The 16,310-nt window shown below is 44.6% G+C and overlaps 1 protein-coding gene across 1 annotated transcript in view; it reads right to left on the bottom strand.

The window, feature by feature from the left end:
- Positions 1 to 16,310, bottom strand: part of LOC311274230 (AT-rich interactive domain-containing protein 1B-like) — a 216,168-nt gene that overhangs the window by 185,233 nt on the left and 14,625 nt on the right. The window lies entirely within an intron of this gene.

Raw genomic sequence — 16,310 nt, 5'->3', positions numbered from 1 at the left:
TAACATGCCACGGTGAGTGTCTGTCAGGAAGAGAGCTGGAGTCTGTTCCGAGGGAGTCTGCAGGGATCTCCCCCTAGCAGCACAGCACAGAACAGCACAGCAGACAGCAGCAGCAGCAGCAGCACAAGCCTGGCCAAGCACAGAAAGTGGGTCAGCCCAAAACACACACATGCACACACTCAGATACACACACACACACACACACACACACACACAGCTCAGACGGATGCAACCCCAGTGTCACACTGTGGGTGTGTTTGAAAGAAAAAGAGAGGAAGAGCATGCGGAGAGAGAACGCCTGGATGAGGGTTTGTGTACGTGAGAGAGAGCATGGTAGTATATTTTGCATTAGTGATGTTGAGGGGTGGTGGTGGTGGTGGTTGGAGGGGAGGGGGTCTTGTTTAAGATGAAGGGTGGATGGCTCGGGAGGAGGAGAAGGGGGTGTAGCTGAGACAAAAAGCAAGCCAGCCATTGTGAGCACACCCTATGGAAGTGCATCAAATTGATCCATAGTCTTTTCATTTCAGGCTTGGGTAAATAACAGCATTTGCATTGATCAGTCTGCAAAACCAGGCAACGATGGGCTTGGGAGTGTGCGGTATGTGCGCGTCTGGGCATCTGTATGTTTGTGTGGCTGCTAACAAAACACATCTCTTATTCCTTTCTGCTCCTTGCGGAGTCGAGGGCCTCACCAGAGTCCTACAAACGGCTATGATGGATAAAATGTTTTCAACAACACTTGAGAGGAGTGGATGCTATTGTGTCCGCCTGTATACCGAAACACAGAATCACAGAATTCCCAGGACGCCGCATGCTCTATTTATGTGTTATGAAAAACATGACTCAAAAGAAAAACGGAAAACAGCCATGCTCTACTTTTACTGTCAGCTATCATGTGAAGTGTGAAGAGGAGGAAGAGGATGAGAGCGAGATACAGACAGGGAGAGGAGAGTAGAGGAGAGTGATTTTCTTCATCCACAGATCCCATCCTGATGGTGACAGGGGACTGGGCTCTTAGAAACACCCCCCTCCCCTCCCATACCTCCATCCCCTCCGCCCCCTCTGATGCCTGTCACTGCTCCTCTCCTTCCCTCCCTCCCTTCTCCTGACTGGAGGAGTGTGTGAAGTGTCCCCCGAGAGGCACAGACTCAAAGACGGTATTTACAAGATCCACACTGAGCCCACTTTTAACTGCCTGTGAAGAACTTCTCCCGCCGCCTTTGATGTGCAAACCTAATGGGGAAGAGCTCGCCGGCAGTCATTGCATATGTTAGCGAGGCAACGTGAGCTAATCCGCTAGCATTGCAAGGTAGACTTCATGCTGCTTGTAGTAAGTGAACACTTCAAATGCTGTATAGCCTTGGTGCATTGCTGCCCTTGGAAAAAAGTCCCCATTGGCAAACAGGCGCTGATGCGATGCGTCAACTTTTATAGCAAATTAGTGGCACCAGCAGCAAAAGATGAACACTTTGCTCATTTCATGGTGGACTTAGCATATTCATGAGCTGATGAAGGGTGTTGATGTGATCATCAAGACTTTACTCAAAACTCCATATGATGTGCAAAATGTAAAACCAGTCCACAGTCAGTACATCAGCAGATCCTACACCCGTTCTTTACTGGGATTTTTATTTTAAAGTGGTGCAATAAATCAGAGAGCTTTTTGATTCTCCTGCCACTTGACATTTCTACCCAGATGGGATGACTAACATCAACAAAGGAGTCAGCGGAGCGAGCTCTCCCACATCGGAAAAGAAAAAAAAAAAAATAAGCGTCACAGCCTGTAAGTCTTTTTAAAGCAGGTTTTCTTTGTTGTGCTTTCTGATATACCGGTCTCGAGGAATGAGGACTGATGCATCAGAGCAACTGGCGCCCCCTGCCTTCTGTCAAGTGAAGGTCAAAGGTCAGATGACACATTCTGGGACTCATTTGCTCAGTTATCCGCACACAATACGCCGAGGTGATACGCTGACGCCCATCCAACTGAGTTTTATCCTTTAACAACAGCACAGAGAAGGAAGGCTTCCATAAAAAACAGAGGCATTTGGAACGATTTTGAATTAGGCTAATTAGGTTTGTGTTTTGTTTGTTGTTCAGGAGGCATGATCAAAGTGATATTTCACCAATTTGTGTCAGCTCCGGAGGAGAGGAGGAAGAGTTTGGAGAATGCTGCCTATTAATCTCCTCAGGTTCGGTGCGCTGTGCGTTAGGGATGGTAATCAAAACAAGAAAATTATGAATAATGAAAAGTGTTGATCAGAAATGAAACAAAACAGCAGATTTGTGCTTTATTAGTGGCTTATTAGTAACAGGATTGGAGTCATTGTGTTTTTTTCCTGTTTTCCAGCTCTTAAAGGGGGAAGGGGGGGTCATGCATTTCAGTGCATGCTCAGTCCTCCCTGCTCAGCCTGAGTGGAAGAGGGAAAATCAAAGGGATGTGGATGGCTTGACCCAGGAGCTCAGAGTCTGAGAGCAACTGGCTGTTTTGATCTTATCTAATATTTATGAATAACTTCCTTGATATTTCCTTCGCTCCATGAAGCCGTCCGCTTTTACAGTGTTACACAATGATGTCTTAGAGGGGCGATGACGGAGATCAAACGGGGCCTGGGCTCAGAATACAGAGCGCGCTCTCTCTCTCCGTAGCCTGGGAGGAAACTCAGCGGCAAGCTATCTAACGCTGTGTGATTGAAATACAAGCTCCACTAGGCTGCAGCGTGCAGTGTGATGATATTTGTATTTGTGTCAAAGGAATACGGGCACAGAAAGGCAAAACACTGTCACCCTCTCAGCATAAAGATGTGTGTGTCTGTGTTCCTGCTTGTGATTGCATCCCATGCTCCTCTGGCCGTATATATGTGTGTTTTCTGCAATGGAGATGATTCCACAGTCTGCCTTTTTTTTTTTACAGATCCACCCGCCACAGAACTATTCAAGGCTGTTTGGATCAGTAAATGGCCTCAGATGCTTTTCACAATCTCTTCACAAAAGTCAAGTGTTCTCAACATGTTATTTGCCCAAAGTGGCCTTGTTCCAAAGCTCTATTGTTAGCCTAATGGAGGCTAGACGACACTAAGACTCTAATTATGGACACCAACGATCAGCCCTGATAATATTGCAAGCAAAGTGGGTAATTTGTGGCTGTTGTGTTGAAGGGCTGAGGGGAGCCGAAGAAAAGGGAGGGAGGGGGTGGGCGAGGAGAAGAAGGGAGGTGGGGACGTTGTTTTCTTGTGTCATCGCCCCGTCGTCCGTCACCCTAATCATTCCCCCACAGTGGAGCGCCAAGACGTGGGCACAGCAGGAGAATATTAATGGACTGTGTGACATTATGGTTCCCGCCCATTCAAAAGGAATGTTCTATTACATTATGGGCCATCAACAGGTGATTTCTCACCACTCACTAGGCTTCATCGAAGTATACTCCTATTTCATAAAGTGCCTGCGCGGTGCAGCCCAAGTGCCCATTCGTCTTATTTAATACAGATATTACACATGCAGTTGGCCCATGCTTATAGATCAATGGCTTGTTTGTCACTAAGCTTGCTGCATGCCTACCTGAAAGATTATCCAATAAAAATTGATTGACAGTCACAATTTGATTGAATGGATTTTTTGCATACGAATCCAAAAAGGGTAGAGCAATAACAAGACATCTCTACATTACAGCACTGTCTTGGTAACCTAATTCCCACAACAATAGCTACCGTGAAAGGTTGGACAACGCTTGGCCTTTAGCTTAAGTGTGGCCTGAGGTAAACAGCCGATCACAATCAATACAATGCAGTGCCAGAATTGGCAACACAGACACCAAAGCAACTCAGCATGCCTGTGCCTATTCTGTCAACACCCAAAATCAAAACCCCTCTCCCTTGAGTGATCTGTCCAAACAATTAAAATGGAACCTCTTTGTACCATCACACTTAACATGTCAGACAGAGAAATGAAAGGAGCCTCGTGTATTGGAGCTGCATGCCGTGACGCCTTCCATGACAAGCCCCACGGAGAGAGCGGCGCGCCGCAGGAATGACGGCACTGTTCAAATTTTAAATATGTTTTGACACAAAATCAAAAGTTGCTCGCCATTACGGGGAGAGAGATTCCCCGTTTTCTGTGTGATCACTTATTAGACCCCTAGGTGAGCGAGGCAGAAATACTGACACCTGAATATTCTCTTTGCACTTTCTCTGACATTTTTTTCTCGCGCGCAGATCTGGGAATCATTTCACAATGTGAGATATCATTTCATAGTAAGATTGAAGCTCTGATCTCTCCACATCTGAGGCTCATGAAAAGCCACCAGTGATCAATGAGGATTCCTACGTGAGTTGCAGGGTTTTATCTGCCTCACATTCTCCCTTCTAGTGTCCAAAGCTAGGTTTGCTGCTGTTCCATTTCTGATTATAGTACTATAGGAGATTTGACAGCTTTGCTGTTGCAGCTCTGACAGTGAATGTTGGGCTATTTCTAACAATTCTGAAAATACACTGAACCAGAATTACCAGGATTTTTCTGTCTGTTTGAAAGCTGATTGTCTTGATGAATTTGATCCCCGAAGCATACTGATTGGACGAGAACTAATCAGCCGACCAATCCCATCAATCAAAATAGCTGCCATCTGACATCTTTTTGTCATATGACAATGCCGTTGTGTGGGGAATAATACATTTTCCTTTCACATTAATAAGCTTGAGTGGCTTTAAACATAATGGAAAGCAAGACTATTTCATGGGCTTTCACTGTACTCTATGCATAATCCTGAAGATGAAATTCCTAATCTTATACCAAACAGGGGAGAGGTTTTTAAAGCAAGACCCCAATTATGCCCAGCCACAAATTAGCATGTTTAATGCAGCAAAATGTTTTAATAAAGAATAAAAGTAAGGCAGCAGAAAACAAAAGCCAACTGGGTAATAAGATTATCTCTGCCAGGCGCCCAGTGCACATCATTGTAGTTCACACAAATGGAAGAGATTATAAGTCACATTCAAAACAGCCTAATCCGTGAAAGACTCCCGATATGATTACTTTCTATTACGTTTGGTGACTGAGTGCGATGGATTTATCTGGAATCCTGAGGAGTCTTTAAAGTACAGTTGGACATAAAGGCAAAGAGCCAGTTGAAGATTAGTCGAATCCATCTGTGATAAGCTTCAGTAGTTTGGCCACAAACAGAGATAAACACAAATCTGAGGGCCAGATGATGTAATACAGATTCGAGAGCTATAGATTATCCCCAACGATCAGAAATTAACATAAAATATCAACGGTGTTATTGCTTCCCAAAAGTACACAAATAGATTATTTTCTCATATCTGTCAAGAAATTGTTATTTTTCTAAGTTTTTAGTGACTGCAGATCGGACTGATTGCCACCTTAACTGCTGTCTTCGTCATTGTTGTAGGTGTTCCTCCGCTGCGTCCCATTTCCCTTGGGCCGATTACAGCCTCCTTCATCCCTGACCTCCCCTTAGTTCCTGACAAGGTCAAACATTTCCCATTAGGGAGAACCAGGCCTCGCCTTTTGCCAGGGAAGTATCCGAGTCGTACATTGTGAAGGTCAGGGGCTGCATAATGAACTGGAAAATGTCAGTTATATTACTCCCCATTTAAATAGCGGATTTTCCGGTACCGGGAACAAGGGTGATATTTACCCTTTTTCCTGCGCAGGCCCGGAGTGAAGAGTCCTCTTAATCCAGCTCGGGGTGTGAAATTGAGTCGTATGTGTGAGGGAATGTGATTTCCTGGTTCCAGAGATGAGTATATCTGCTATGTTATACTATACTACAAGCGAGTCCCCTTCACCAGGGGAAAAACATGAGAAGAAAAACTGTAATACCTTCTTGCTTGTGCTTTAGTGGTGCCTACAGTGGCGGAAAAATCGAAGCATTGCATACTGGATGCTAAAAAACAGAAATGATGGCGGTGAAGATAAGACAAAAAAAACAACAGCTAAATAAGATAATAAATGCATGATTGATATTCTTCTAATGGCAAAATATATGCCCAGTGAAGTGACGGAGCAATTACTAATTATTAGGCTGATTATTCACATTTCCCGGCACATTCTCACACCGACACGAATGTCAACGGCTGCATAAATTAGTGTGAGAATAAAACAGGAGAGGCGACAGGGCTGAGATGACAAAAGGGCATCCAAAGGAGAATGTTAATAATGATTCCTCTAAAACAATTTCCATTAATTTTCAGCCATCTCGCCGGGGAGTAATATCTACATGCCCGAGGCAGGTTTAAATTGCATAGCCTGCCTGAGAAAGGAGACGAAGACTCCCCGGTGTCCAGCTGCTCTCATCAGAACAGGAAGACTCGAGGAACACCCAGGAGACGGCACTGCTATAGTGGAGGCTAAGCTATTAGCACAGCATCAAGCCAGGAGAGAGACACACTGAATACTCATTGTTTCAAATGATGCTGTGTAACAACGCACGAGAGACAAGGCAGTGCTGGGTTTCCTGGGTTTTTCCTCACTTGATGTTTAGACACACTGGCTAGGGTGGACCCTACCGCCAGATTGCAGCTCTACCTTCGCTACCTGCTGCACAGCTAACAGACAATGTCAAAGGTAGGACGTGAATAATACGATCATTTCATATTCTGACTCCCTGCCAGGGAATATGTCAGTTGGACACCGGGTCACATACCCAGTCAGCGTGTGAAGGCAGAGCTGGGGCCACGAGCTTTGCCGAGAGGAGAGGGAAAGCAGCCAGCTAATGTCACACATACCAGCAACGGGGATCTTCTGCGTCCCCCAGCTAAAGTTATTCTGCGGCCGAGCTGGCATCTTTCCTCTCTCGGCGGCCAACGTGAGCCCGCTTTGCTCAGTGACACCGGGCATGTCTCCTGGGTATGGGCGCACCTGGCAGACTGTCAGCGGGCACAGGTTTTCAGAGAGGGCAAAGAGGGTAAGACAGGGAGGGGCAGGCGCTCTGGGATATCTTTAGGCAAGAGACGACAGTGTGTAATAAACACACCACACTGCTTTGGGAGGCAAGTCAGCTGTCTCCGCTAGTCTCCTGACTCAGTTTAAAGACAAATATAGATATTGAGATAAGCTGCAAATAGACTTTATCAAGCTATTGCTTCCTCGGATACCAAATATTAGGAGGGAAAATAAAAATCTCATTACTAAGTGGTCTATTTCTGTGAAAAAGGGCTACGAAAGGGTTTCTTTTGTTGTTGTTTTTAACATCCAATCTATCCAAATCTTACCATAGTAACAATACTCAGCTTTAGTGCAGGCCATAAATGATGGGAGGTGTAGCCAACAAGACACGGACCAGTCGAAAATCACCATGCCGACACCGCACAACAATTATTCATAGACCTACAAAACAACACATGAAAGCTGCCAATGAGCTGTAATAAAAAACCAACCCCCTGCACATGTCCAGATCAATCATGTTGCACACATTATTGACAGAAGATAAGGCCAGCTACACTGACTAGGGCAGAGCTGTATCTATACATTCACAATGGACATCAAAGAGGACAGCAGATTTTGATATGATGTATTTCTTAAGCGATTCATTGCCGCATCAGACAATGAGTTTTTAAAGACCTCTCGAAACTTGAAATTTTCTTTCTTCTGGGAGAGTTCAGGTCACTGTTCAGACCTTATACTTTACTTGAGTACTTACATTTTCTGCTACTTTATCCTTCCAGCTCCACTACATTAAGGTGGCAGCAACTGTAATTTTTACTCTACTACATTTATTTGATAACTTTAGTTACTGGTTACTTTGCAGATTGCATGCTGCATCAGTGCTGAAACAGCACATTTTTAAAATGAATTAACTTTATCAGTGATTGGATAAAGAATAAGACTGATTCTGATAATCAGAAAAACACTAAATATTTGATCTGACAATCGGCTAGCCCAATAATTGGTTGATTTATAGTATACAATACTTGTACATATATGTATAATTTACTTTTCACGTAGCCTATTTCTGACACTTGAGTATACATGTTGCCGAAAAAATTACTTTTGATACTTAAATACATATAACTTTCACTTTTTCCAAAGTAATGTTTTATCATTATTATTGGCTGATATTAGGTTAAGGCCGCTTCTGTACACTGAGAAGTTTATTTTTCTAATGTAAAATGCCCCAACAGCTACATACCTCAGCCAAAATTACGCCTTATGTTATGCTTTTATGTTAAAAATGTCTATATTACATATTTTATGTATATTAAATATCACAATTTTAAACTTCTAAATACAGATATTTATGTCTGCCTCAAAAAATCAGTAATGGCGCTCTAATATTAAGGTACTCTCCAATAATAACACACAGAGTGAAACACATTCATTCTCTGTCAATTACCATTATAGTGCACCCTGTTGGAAAAGCGTGACACAATATTTATTTTTAAAGATTTAATCCACAGATTTCTGACCTCATAAATGTCAAATGAATTCATATAATTGAGCGGTTTGAAATATGGATGGAAAATCTGATTTTGTGCATTAGTAGGTTCCATTCTTGTATTTTTAGCAGTGGGGTCATGGATTGTCGAATTTAGAAAGTTTTATATTTAGAGAAAAAAAAAAAAAAAAAAACACCCAGCAGCACCATGCACAATTAGCATCTCCTCCCACAGCCACACCATATAAGATCATGTAATGAAAACAAAGTTCCCTCCCAATAAAAGTTTTCTAATATCCTGTCCCTTGCCTGCTTCTCTAAGGGGTTGGACGTCTCATTTGCAAGTGAGGGCCGGGAGAGGAGACGGCTGCCCACCAGCCTGTCCGTCAGAGGGGCTCACTAGGGAGAGTGTGTGCGCGAGCTCCAAAGTGTGTGTGTGTGTGTGCGTGTTGATTAATATCAGGAGGGCAGGGCAGTGCTCGGGCTGCGGCTGTCGGTGAGAGCGAGAGAGGACAGTTCTTTTCACTGCCGCCCAGGGAGAAGTCTGCTGGTGGAGGGGGTAATGAGCCAGAAACAAGCTGAGAGGAGAGAGGAGAAGGCTGAGGGGAGAGGAGTGGAGGAGGCACAAGGACAGGCCGCCACGTTCAACCCCCCCCTCCACCATCACCACAACCTCACACACACACAGCCTTCACTCAATCTCTCTTGTTTCCTCGCGCTGCCATCCCTCTCCCACTCACAGCAAGCCAAGCGCCATCAAGGTTCCCCTGGAATTTTCTTTTCCTTTTTTTTTTTTTTCACCATTTGACACTCATTCCCAACTTCCTTCTGTCTGGCCCTCTGTCTGTTCTGCTCTACATCACACTCTAACTTGAAAAAGACATTTGTATGTGCTTGCATGCACACATTCACAGGCTGGGCACACACACACATCCTTGCATTCTGATTCTTATGGGGGGATTTCCATTGTGTAAGGTTAAATGCACACTGCGCTACACCCAATTACTGTTAATAAGGTTACATAGTTTAAAAATAAGCTGATTTCACTAATAAAACATCAAGGACATTTTGAAATATTTGCTAATTTGCCATCTTAGTATACAGACAAGATGTTAGCCTTCATCAAAAATAAAAGAAATTCTTCAAATCACTATTAAAAAATGTCTTATTTACCCATTTTATCTTGTTAGCTAGCGAGCTACAGTATGGAGGATGATAATAGTGTTAGTGTTAGTGTTAGTTATGTGCTATTACATCAAGAGTTAACTAAACTTACAGCTGCTCTGATAAATGGTTTTACATTACAAACTTATCAAATAACTATGTGTTATGTGAAAGGGGTCTTTTGCAGTGACAAACCCACATCAAATTATCCCCTAATTTGTCAGTTCCCTAAAGTCTGTGGAGCGTTTTACCAACTTTCAGCTGATTGTTTTGGTTTTACAGTCTGCAACTTTATGTTTTGGTTCAGTTTCACATCTCTCATCAACTTAGTTTTCAGCACCCATTCACACTTCACATGGACTAGTTCAAAGTTCAGATCACACAGACTTAAAAGAACCAGTTCACGCTCACAGTTCATAATTTCTTTCATTTTATGCAATTTTTTTCCAGCCAATTATCACTTTTAGCAGTAAAAAAGCAATATTACCACCTTTCCAAAAGGATTTTGGTGAAATTATTACATTTACAATGTCAAGAAATGCATTACTACTCGACCTCGTCGTCAACAATGTCACATGCAACATCAAAAGTGTAATATACAACATATTAAATATCCCTGGAAAGCTGCATGTTACAGACTTAGTTTTTTAAGCCCATGCTGTTGTGCTAATGAGTCCTCCAGTGCAATCGTATCCCTTTCAGCAGCTTTGTAATCGAGCCTTGAACTTCTGTGTCTTATTGGAGACCTTGTCAAATAAATCTATAATGATAAATCCAGTGCTAAATGTCATGTGTTATTAGTAATCAATTTTCCTTGTTGAAAACAGTTATTGTTGTTGCTAGCAGAGGGCTCCTGGCTAAACAACATCGCCCACCACTGGATTTGTAATGAATTGCAATAAACTTGAGCTTCGGTGCCTTGATTACTCGATATGAAACATTACTCAATTTAGTAATGGAAATTTATTAGTGCCTACTCGTACTTTTAAGCGTTGTTAACTCTCACGGGAATAAACAATGGATATGTTCACGTTTATTAGTTGCAAACGGTTACGTTCAGTTCACCGTTTACCAGAATATGAGCATGGTCATAAGCAGCACTCCATCCTGCACAGCACCAAACAACAGACAGAGCGCTTGCAGCTGGCTGGACAATATAGTGGAGCCTTTTGGAGACCAAAATAGAGCTCAAAGAGAAGTGAATATTGGACTTAAATTCACCACTTGAACGCATGAAACTCGACTCCAAATAAATGCTAATGTTGTGTGAAAGTATACATAGGCATGTGGTTATATGTCAGTGTTGTGTTTGCAGCTTGATCTGCTGCCCCCAAGTGGCCAAATAATCAATAATAACAATAACTTTTTTCGCTAAATTTAACCCAAATCCTGATCTAACCTGGCCTCTTTAAATTAGGACAGTTCCGAGTGTCCTCATTCATCAGATAAAAAATAATATTAGACAAGTATGAGTGCTCATGAGACTCATTTCATTCATTCAAAAATATGTCTATCCTCTTGTAAAATGCTCTCTCCTCTAAAGCCCTGAAACAGGTGCAGTGCTTCACTATAAATGAGGAAAAATGCTTCCAGGCCCTGTAAATCTCTCTGACTATACCGGCACTCGGACAACGCTCATAACAGCGATGGCCTCAGAGCATTAAGCCATAAAAAAAGACACAGCCACGGGAAAAATGGGGCAGCATGTGCCTTTTCACAGTGGCCAGAGGGCGATGAGGTAAACAAGAGGCCATGGGTGGGGATTAAGAATGGATGCTCTGTGTTATGGCCGGGTCGTGGTGTCAGGGGCTAGTCGTGCTGTCTGAGAATATTACCCTCCGGATGGATTTTTGTTTTTGTAGAGCATTGGCCACTGAGCTGTGTGCTCTCTGTGCCATTCGGGGACTATCTGCGGAGAGAGAGGATGCATCCACTAAGACTTATGAGGGGGAGCTGGGCACAGGGGTGGGTTTGGGGGGATGGGGGGGCAGGAAATAACATGAGCAATTTCATAAATGGAAGGGAGAGGCTGTGACTTCCTAAATCGTCTGTGAAAGACAGAGGGAGGGAGCGGTGAGGTGGGGGGAGATGGTGAGCGAAGGGGACGACAGGGAGAGAGATGGAAGGAGGCGAGAGGGAGCGTGACGCAAAGTGTGAAAGAGAAAGAGGAGAGGAGAGCTTGGGCTTGGTGGTAAATGGATATAACTGGTTGAGGGAGGCAGGGGCAAAGTGAGAAAGAGAGAGGCTGGAGAGATGAAAAGATGAAGAGGGCAGATTTCCCACCAGCTGAGTGAGCACCTCTATTACCCTTTCTCTCTCCCTCCATGCCTCCCTCTGCCATTCCCTCCCCTCCTCTATCTCTGTGTCCTATCAGCCTCAGTGTGGCATCCTCTCACATCAGATTAGCTCCAGCCCAGAGAGACGGTTCAAACTCCTCTGTCAAAGTTATTTAAAACACATCTGACGCTGAGGCCACGCTCCGTTCTGCTCCCTCCCACCATCTGTCTTTCTCTCTGTACGTCCTTGTCGTGGCCCAAACCTAGGCCGCGGCTGGAGCTCCAGTCTCGGCAGCTCAGCTGGGATGCACATCTCCCCATGGCGTCGAAAGTCACTATCAATCAAACATGAGGGTGCGGGGGAGGACCTAGGTGTGGCAGGAGGCAGGAAGGAAGGGAGACTGCAGGAGACTTGCATAAATCACCAGCCAGGGGATAGATGTCAGAGATAAACATGACCTGGATATATTCATATTCATATTTCCTCTTTGAGCGCAGATTAAAAATGGCCCTACAGAGGAAGCGCCATTTAAAACTTGATTGTTTTCTTGTCAGCGAGACAAGTTGCTTTTACCAAAGAGCAAAACCACTTGCTCTGTATCCTCTTTTTATGATTTTTTTTCATTCTCTGCAAATCGATAAAAACATGTTAGGTGAGAGTAGTACACTGCAATCCAATAGAGCAGTTAAGGGAAGCTTGGCTTTATAGAGGCATGACTGTGCATTGACCAGCGCGCTATGGATGACTCCTGTGAGTGAGAGGAACAGATCACGCCATGAGCCACTGTGTCAAGGCTTCATCCCTCCTGATGAGAGAGGCCAGTTCGGTGTGGCACGCCACAGCCCGCCGCAGCCCATTTTCTGACAGAGACGGCTGTTTGAGCTCTCCAGTCATGGCCTCGGTGATGAATGGCCTCCACTGCCGAGGAAAGAAAGGAAAAGGGGGCCTGGGAGCCCTCCGAGGATCAATACGTACGCACAGGAGAACCTGCTTCGCATGTTAAAAACCCGAATCCAGCCCCCAGCCCCCCTGCCCGCTCGCTCCGCTGTCTCCTGCATCACTGACGGACAAGCCTCTGGGAGCGGGTGGGCGGGGAACTGAGGCTGAGGAGGGAGGACTTCGGTGTGTGTATGCGTGGGTGCATGTGTATCTACATGAAGTGTGTCAGCAGGTTTCTAGAGGGGCTGGCATGTCAGCAAACTCAAGGTCGACGTGGCACGCACAAGCGCGAGACGTGCACGCTCACACAACTCTGCAAATCCACCCACTGTTGATCTTCTGAAAGGGGCCACACTGTGACATGGTAATTCAGAGGTGTCTAAGGCGATGGATATCCTATTAATGAGCCCAAAACAATGACTAGACTAATGAGCTTATAATGGGAATATTGAATGCATGGGAATGGGATTGGGCTTTGTGTGAGCCAAGAAGGGCGACCATTGAATGAGAGCCAATGCACGAGGGCTAGAGGGCTAAAAGCTTGAGACGAATACAAACTGCAAGGGGCGTAGCAGGGGCCTGTAGGGGAAGGGCTGTGTTGAGGGGTGCACAGTCGACCCAAATCAATACACCCCTACCCGCCTTGCCTCGTTGGGTTTGTGATATACGAGAGCAGGCAGCTTCTCTGAGCATAAATAAAACATGAAAATGCAACAAATTATCAGGCCGAATGGACAGAGATCTATTTACTCAGTAATGCTGTATTTTTTTATTTGTCAGATCAGTCTGGGGTGGGAGGGACTGATTGTTACCCTGCATCCAATTTGAGTCAACCCAGTGCTGAGATGTGATTCAGCTTCTGTTTGTGAATTAATGAATTAATCAAAGCCCGGTCGGTTGGGGGGGGGCGAGGGGGGGATGAGAAGCGAAGCGAGCAAACGGCAAGCTGTGACTGGCTAATAGCTGGAAAAGGAATTACAGTCCAATTGCTCTGTCTTATTCTGGCCCTAATGCTGCCGAGGCCTTTTGCGGCGAGCCGGGCAGGCCCTCCGTGTGATTTGATTCCATTTGGAGAGCCTTATTTTCCTCTTGATCTCACACATTAAGGACCTTGCTATTCACCAGAGCAGGAAAAAGGGGGGAGGACGGTCGGAGCAATGGAATGGATTAGCACACAGCTGTTGAGACCGGGCAGGTCAATGTTTTAAATCTCTGGCCCTGTCCGGTTAAATCTGCTGGCCTGTACTTCACAGACACTCGTGGATCTAAAAGGGATGAATAGCTCCGAGCAAAGATGGTTGACAATAAAAGAACTCTGGTTTCCTAAAGGGTGAGGTGGCGCCCTGGTAAAATACGGTAATCCCTGGTTTAAAAACAACAGAGGCCTCATGGAAAGGATCCTAATGTGTAACAGCTGACTGGTCTCTCCACTTGGACCATAAAAGATCCTAAAAGATATCTTATTGCACTCTTCAATCGAGGATAGTTAAAATGCTTGAAAATATTAACATATAATAAAACATAATATATTCCAATTTGGATAGCGTGCCATCTTAAACTTCTTTTGATATGACGTTGACCTTCAGCGGACAGATGTCTCGGCTACGTATGTGTGTGTTTTGATGCTGAGGTAAGGGATGGAACTTTACCAGCAATCCTCGTCTGCCCAGAGCGCAGCCAGCCAATTATCCCTCTTAATTATCTATTGACGAGATGGAATTGATGTTTTTGGAGCGGTGATTGGATAATCAGGAATGTTGGCCACAGTTATTCTCCTTGGCTGGTCTCGCTCATCTGTCCAATCTGGTCTCCTTGTTTGAGTAATCTGCTCAGTTGCGCAACATACTCCTGCGGAACAATAATTCATGCTCGCAGCGAAGGCATGGAAGGTGTTTCCTTTCTGATTTACTAAGGTGAGCGTGAGAGTACGTGTCACAGTGCATGGGTTAAGCGCAGCACATCACAAGGCTTTTCTCACAATGGACCAATGTTTTCGACCTTTTCCATTCTGCTGCGTTCATTAACCTACACCTTTATCTGCAGAGAGGGCGATGCTTCTTACGGGGTTCCATTTCCAAAACAGCCCCGTTCGGAACAAAGGAACTTAGCTACATTAATTTCTGCCGCCCCTCCTCTCGCTCTCTTTTCACATCAGCAGCCCATTTTCTTTAAACTCTCTTGGAGAGCAAGCTGGCACAGGACCAGGCAGGCACCGGGAACAGGAGAGCGCAAGAGTGGAGTGACACTGATTGTGCCTCCTCTAATTAAACCCTACCTGACCCCGGTGTTGGGACATCATTAGTTCTCCCTCGTAATCATCACACAGCAGCAATTACATTCTGTTTGGCCCCATTTGCATTTCACAAGATTTCCCTGAACAATCAAAGACAGATTGGGAAAAGAGGAGGAAGCCAAATAAAGCATGGAAGTCCTAAAAAAAGCAGTGAGATTCAATTTCAAAACAGAATGCTGCAATGGATTGCTGCGGAGAAAGAGAGGCTTTTTGCAAAATATCATGGGAGTATCAGGGTTAGAGGTTAAACATGTTGAGTGTCAGTGGCCAGGGTTGTAGTCTGAGACCACTTTCCCATACGGCATTAATGCTATCCTTATGTTCTCTGTCGGGATAGGAACGTATTCCTGTTCTGGACACAAAATAAAACAAACCCAAAGAACCACATCTGTGACCCCCTGAGTCTTGAGACTGTTACATTCTGCCAGGAACCAGAAATGGGTTTATCGCCGAAATACCTTCCTCAGTTTGGTAACAGAGAGTGACTGGAACAGACTCTAAAAATAATCACACTCCAAAATACTCCACTGCAGCAACCCTACGTCTCTCCACTTGCAGGAAGTACACTACATGGAATCACTCACACACACACACACACACACACACACACACACACACACACAGACACAGACACACACACACATCACTGCTGAATAGAGCCATCTATGTAAGTATGTACTTCAGGGAAAGTGCACAAGGGCAGATCCTCCATCTGTATTCTGGGTGACAGCAGCGTTGTGCTGGGGTAGCGTTTCTCTCCCCGAGATGCCGTACACACAGAAACAGTCATACGTCACGCACATAAAAGAGGCCCTTTGAAAGCTCGCACACATAGCTGGCATTCGAACAAGCCGAAGGAGATTTTTTTTTTCTAACCAGCTCCTCTCATGTGTCGGCTGTTACTAAATCTGACAACAACAGCAGAGTAAGGTCGTCGTGTTAAGAAGAGAATTATGCTGGCAAATACCCCACGGGCCTCCTGCTTTCCAGGCAGTAGATGATCTGACGTGCGTTCTCATCTATATACTGCAGTAAATGGAGATGTTGTCATTAGAGTTGAGTCGATTACACAGGTAGAAAATAATAATTAAAAATACACAAATAACATCTTTACTAGAATCTCAGCAGGTTTTTATTTTTATCTAAGTTCATATTTAAATGAGTGTGCATCATCAACATCTCAGATTATTGTCAGGTCATTGATACTTGATGCCTCCAACTTTTATCCCTTCCCGCATGACGCCCTCA

The sequence above is a fragment of the Pagrus pagrus genome (assembly GCF_965226575.1).
Source record: "Pagrus pagrus genome assembly, chromosome: 18".
NCBI classification, from domain to species: domain Eukaryota; kingdom Metazoa; phylum Chordata; class Actinopteri; order Spariformes; family Sparidae; genus Pagrus; species Pagrus pagrus.
This window is presented reverse-complemented; position numbering and strand designations above follow the sequence as displayed.